Source organism: Lygodium microphyllum, chromosome 7, assembly GCF_053477565.2.
Source record: "Lygodium microphyllum isolate KBCC chromosome 7, Lygodium_microphyllum_v1.1.10, whole genome shotgun sequence".
Taxonomy (NCBI): domain Eukaryota; kingdom Viridiplantae; phylum Streptophyta; class Polypodiopsida; order Schizaeales; family Lygodiaceae; genus Lygodium; species Lygodium microphyllum.
This window is the reverse complement of record NC_141141.1, coordinates 60,947,642-60,954,258: the sequence shown is the minus strand read 5'-3', so window position 1 is coordinate 60,954,258 and position 6,617 is coordinate 60,947,642.

Below are 6,617 nucleotides of genomic sequence, written 5' to 3'. Positions count from 1 at the left end.
TTGTGACTTTAATGATGAAGAATTATGGGCATGTCACTCATGCGAGAAAGACACAACTGAAACAAAAATTTAGCCACATATCTAGGAATGGAAGGTCTATTGAAGACTATGTCAGTGAGATCAGATCCATTGCAGAACAACTAGGCTTAATTGGAGCTGAAGTTGATGATGATGGTTTGGTGGCTACTACCCTCCATGGACTTGGACAGGAGTATAAGTAGTTTGATACTTCCATTTCAGTGCATCACGAGCAGCCTAACTTTGATGAACTTGTGGCACTTCTATTGCATGAAGAAGTGAAACTTGGACTCAATACAAGTTCCATTGGGTCTAAAAAGAGCAAGGACAATGTCTTCTACTCCAATCAAAGGGGTAGAGGTGGAAGAGGAAGATCAAACTTAAGAGAAAGAGGTGCTGAAAATGCATATGCAGCCCATGGACAACAAGCTACTGGATGGGAGAATAGGCAGCCTCAAGCAAATAGAGGTGCCTCAAATGCTCGTGGAAGAGGGAATTATTCAGCTAGAGGAAGAGGCACTTGGCAACAGCCTCAAATGAGTCATGGACAGCAATCGAATGCAAATAAGGATTTTTATTATTGTGGCAAATATGGGCATGTAGCTAAGGATTCCTACAAGAAGCACAATGATCAAAGAGCAAGAGGGAGGCAACATGGTAATTATGCTTCTTCTAGTGGTATGCAGGAGGATGATAGGTTGTTTGCTATGAAACATGTGAAGAAAGGGTTGCCTACACAAGACAAAGCAGATGATGTATGGTATATAGATTCAGGGGCATCTAACCACATGACTCCTCATGGAAAGTGGTTTGACACATTAGTAGAAGGTGCTTGTGGATATGTTTGCACAGGGGATGATACGTAGCATGAAATTATGCATATAGGTATTGTTCCCTTGATGATGCATGGTGATAGGAAAAAGAGTCTTTATGATGTGTTACATGTACCCTCCATAACCAAAAACTTGTTTTCTGTGGGACGAATGGCTGAATAGAATCTACAAGTTAGATTCAATAGAGATGGATGCTACATTGAAGAGTATGGTCAAGGATGCAAACTCATTGCTAAAGGCAAAATAAATGGCAGGATGTATACATTGGATACGAAAATTCCAGCATTGAATGCTGCTATGTACTCACATGACAATGCTGCAACAATAAGGGACATTGAGATACATCATAAAAGGATTGGTCATGTAAATGTTCAAAAGTTGAAGAATATGCAGCATAAGCAAGTTGTACTTGGACTCCCTAAGTTCAAGCATGTGGAATTGGGACATGTATGTTAGTCGTGTCAATTTGGGAAGCAATCAAGGCGAAAATTTATGAGGCATGTAAGCACTACTACTAGACCATTACAGCTTGGACATTCTGATGTATGGGGATCCTCACAGAATGCATCTCTTGGGGGATCACGATACTATGTGTCATTCATAGATGACTATAGTAGGTACACATGGTTGCATGTGCTGAAGCACAAGAGTGATGTCACGGATGCTTTTCAAGACTTCAAGAGACATGTGGAGAAAGAATTGGCTTGCTACATCTCATGCTTGAGATCTGATAGTGGTGGAGAATATGTCTCTAAAGTCTTTGATCACTTCTTGGTAGCTCATGGGATTAAACGGCAATTGACATGCAAGTACAGACCACAACAAAATGGTGTGGTAGAAAGGAAAAACAAGGTGATCATGGAATTGGCTAGAGCCATGTTGAATGAGAAAAGCCTACCAAATGCATATTGGGCAAAGGTTGTAATGACTGCACTGTATGTCATGAATCTTACACCAACATTAGGTATACATGAGGTGACTCCTCATGAGAGGATTTATGGGATAAATACATTAGCCATTTTAAGGTTTTTGGATGCTTGGCATATGTACATGTTCCAGATGAAAAGAGGAAGAAACTTGATCCAAAGGTAGAAAAGGCCATCTTTATTGGGTATGCACAGGGTATGCACAAGATAGGAAAGCATACAAATGCTACAATCCTTCTACTCATGAGACATTGGTTTCAAGAGATGTAGTATTTGATGAGCTGAAATCATGGCATGAGAAGAAGATCACTTGGATGAATGATGATGATGTTTGTTAGGAGACTTATGTCCATATTGGTACAAATGAAAGTGGAGTAATTTTTGGGCCTTCTAAAGATGCTACTACATTAGTTAGTCCTTGGACAGGTAGATTGAGAACTTCAGCATCCACTAACACGGGTATGTCAGTGAGGGGGAGAAATGTGGATAAAGGAAAAGGCAAACTTGATGATGTTATAGGGCCACTCACTTGTGGTTATGATTCACCTGGCACTGACATCCTGGATAGTGAGTTTGGTATTCCATTAGTTGTGACTCCTGGTGTGAGACATAGATGTATACCACCTCATGAGAGAGGAGAGTCTCATACTGCACCTCAATTGAGCAGATCAGAAAGAGTCATGAAGCTTGTGGATAGGATTACATACAGTGGTTATACAGTGAGGCACTATGCATATATGGCAAAAGTCACTAGCTTCAAGGAACCCACAAAGTTTTCTGAAGCTATTTTGGATTATCATTGGTTTAAGGCAATGGATGAGGAATATTCAGCATTGGCTGAAAATGACACTTGGGATCTGGTTGATTTGCCTGAAGGAAAAATGGCTATTGGTTGCAAATGTGTATACAAAGTGAAGTGCAAATCAGATGGCGCATTGAAAAGATAAAAGGCAAGACTTGTGGCAAAAGGGTATGCACAACAATATGGTCTTGATTATGAGGAGACATTCAGCCCCGTTGCCAAAATGGCAACCGTTGAGGACAGTGATTGCTTTGGCAGCATCTAAAGTATGGATTATATATTAGATGGATGTGAAGAATGCTTTTCTCAATGGTGATTTGGTTGAGGAAGTATATATGGATCAGCTCGAGGGCTATGTACATCCGGATTTTCCTACACACGTGTGTAGATTGAAGAAAGCATTATATGGGCTAAAGCAAGCACCTAGAGCTTGGAATGTTAAGATAAGTGCATGATTACAGAAACTTGGTTTCACTATGGGCAAGGCTGATCATAGCTTATTCACAAAGAAGAAAGGGTTGGTTATGTGATATTAGTCATCTATGTGGATGACTTGATCATTACAGGTGATGATGTCGTGGGCATTGGAGAGATCAAGGAAATGTTACATGCTTAATTTTAGGTCAAAGATTTGGGTGAACTGAAGTATTTCCTTGGGATTGAGGTTGTCTCTACACCTCATGGTACTTGGTTGTTGCAGAAGCAGTATGCAGAAGACATGTTACCAAGCATGGTATGTTGGATTGCAAGTTTTTGAGCACTCCATTGGAACAAAATGTTAAGCTACTTGCAGATGTTGGCCATGAGATTGAAAATGTCACTATGTATAAACAAATGGTGGGTAGCCTAATTTACCTTACCATTACTAGACCGGATCTTAGCTATTCAATTGGACTGATTAGTCAATTCATGCAAAAGCCTATGAAGCCGCACTTGGATGCAGTGAGGAGGATCTTGAGATATGTGAAGGCTACATTAGATTATGGTCTATTCTATGAGCATGGTAATCCCTTGGAGCTTACATGATATACAGATGCTGACTGGGCAGGAAGTACCTATGATGGGAGATCTACTAGTGGGTATGCATTTTCCCTTGGTAGTAGTATGGTCAGCTGGAGCAGTAAAGCAATCTACAGTTGCACTCTCTAGTACTAAGGTAGAGTATAGAGGTGTTGCATTAGCTGCATATGAGGCAACATGGCTCAGGAAGCTTCTTGATGATTTGGGCATGCAGGAGGTCAGTCTCGTCACACTCTATTGTGACAACATGAGTAGTGTGCTCCTAGCCAGTAAACTTGTCTATCATGCTAGGACTAAGCATATTGAGGTACACTATCACTTTACTAGAGAAAAAGTCATTACAGGTGACATTGATTTGGTCCATGTGAGGACAAAAGACCAAGTTGCAGATATCTTTACCAAGTCGTTGGGTAAAGATAAGTTTGTGCATTTTAGAGAGCTACTTGGAGTGAAGTACCCCACTTGAGCTTGAGGGGAAGTGTTGAGATTCAAGCTCATTAGTCTTCTATCACTTGTTTACCTTAGTTGAATAAGGTTAAGTCACACTGACTTAACCATGATTAGATCTAGGAGTGTTTATCTTTGTATGTGTGTAGTATACAGTTGACTTTTGAGTGTGTTGATGAAATGAACTAACAAGGGAGCATGGCTGCTACCCTTTCTACATGTGCCTTTGTCCATCTCTTTCTCTATGAATTCTAACACAATTGATTCATTTACTACCTATGCATATTTAGCTAAGATGCATAATATGGATGCTATTGTTGAGGAAAAGAGAAGAAGGGATGAGGATATGGGTCCTTCCATTGCAAGTCCTTCAAAGCACATGACACGAAGCGAGATGAAGCGACAAAAGGCTACTGAAAAAGCTAGCCCAAAACATATGATGGAAGATGTCTTGCATGAAAAGAAGCAAGAGGGAAAAAAGAGAGGCAAGCAACCTAGTTACAAGTTACAAATTGGACATAAAGTCATCAATTGACATAAAGAAAGTGCTTGAGGAATGAATTCTTGAAAGTAGGGTTGAATTTATGCTTGGTGAGGTTCTTGGCATTGCTAAGGCTAAATTCTATTATTGAAAGGTGAGAAGGATCGAAGCTTGCTTGGAAGTGAGCTATGGCGGAGAGCAAAAGCAAGAAGAGAGAGAGATACAAATGGAAACTCCAACCACCACAATGTGTGGCCAGGCCTTCTAGGGTTTTTGGATTTTCCCTAAGTGGTTATTAACTCTCTATTTTGATCTTGAAATGTGATTTAACCCTTCTCACAATGAATATGAGCATTGTTGGGAATTAGCCAATCCATCTCTAGCAAACCCTCTTAAGCTCTTAGATTCATAAATCCGAATCCCATGTTGGAAAGATTGCTTTCTATGTCTAGCCACAAAATTGTCCTTGGTGGATTGATTGACCTAACTTTGGGCATGGTCTTTTGAAGTGGTCAGGTTCGTTGCAATGGAAACACCATGGTGCCTCCTTATTGCCAACCTAGGTACAAAGTTTCCAAGTGCGCTTGTCTTGGCTTTCTTTCTTTGACCAGTTTGGTATTGTCCTTGGATCCTTTTGACATATCCTCACGAAATCTGCCACACTTGGATGTTGTCTGTGGCTCCTAGATAATGGGCCTTGCTCAAATTAATACATCTTGTAAGTTAGATGTGCACATTGCTTCGAGATGGATATCTAGTGGAGGGTTTAGTTTGTGGTAAAACTTTGACACCTACTACGCGATATCCATGGGCGGGGGATATTTCAAAAGGGGTACAAATCTAGAATAGTAGGCTTCCAAGCTCAACCTAGATTGCTTCAAACTAAAGAATTCATTCATCTGTAAGGTGCGTTATGCTGGTGGGAGATATGGCCCGAATATAGCTTCCTTCAGCTTTTTCCAAGTAATGGTTGCTTCCAAAACCCCTTGGTCCTTGCATCATTACTTCCACCAAAGTTGGGCTTTGCTCATCAGCCTTAGCTTAGTTATCATTGCATGATTAGGAGCAATATCTCTAGCACTGAAGTAATGATCCATAGATTCAATCCAAATTTCTGCTTTAGAATCAACATCCTTTCATTTGCCATTAAACTCAAGGAGTTTGATTTGCTTGAGAAGGAATTTATTCTCTTGCACTTTAGCCAGGATGAGCATAGGTATTGAAGGTGTAATACCCTAGGGTTATTAACATTTACAAGATGATATATACATTTTGTATGCTATAGCTTTCGTCTCTCTCTAAGGTTTTCGATAATTGAATCCACAATTTTTAAATTTGCAGTATAAGTCCAACACAAAGGTACACGATATTGCAAAGAATTCAAGACTCTTATTATTCACGGCTATAATAGTACTAGCCAGATTTTTTTAACTACATTAAATAGAGATAATTGAGATCAAGCTAGGAACATTTTTTTGTTATAATTGTTCTAATTGTGAAATTTAGATACATCAATCATTTTATAGATTAGAGGCTCATCAAATATATTTAGGACTTTATATTTATGGGGAAGATTTGGGAAACCATCTTTACAATAATTATTGCGGCGCGAGTGCACTAAAATAGCAACACGGGGCTGGGAGAATGCGAAGTACTTGGTCATAAAGATAACGGTTTTGGCAAATCCATTCTCTGCCTATGTTGAGGATGGGATTGAGGCATAATTCTTTAAAGATAAATAGCTTGAGCAGCTTAAGGTCTTCCATCCACTTGATTCTTTTGAGGTTGTTTTGAAGATAAGCAAGTCAATCGGTATTGATGAAGCAGTAGACTCCACTTCATGTCCATCAATGCTCTCGATACAATGGTAAGGGATTATACATACGCTCCAAGATTCTCATGAAGTGATCTCGCCAATCAAAATCAAGGGAATGCATTGTAGAGATAAACATTGTTCGAAACACTATTAATTTTTGCCAATCTTCATTATTTTGAAAGAGATTCCACCAATTGTTAGATGGTGAATTGTACTTGCATTGAACTTTTCCTTAAACAAGGTTGTAAACAATTCTTTCTATGTATTAATTCAG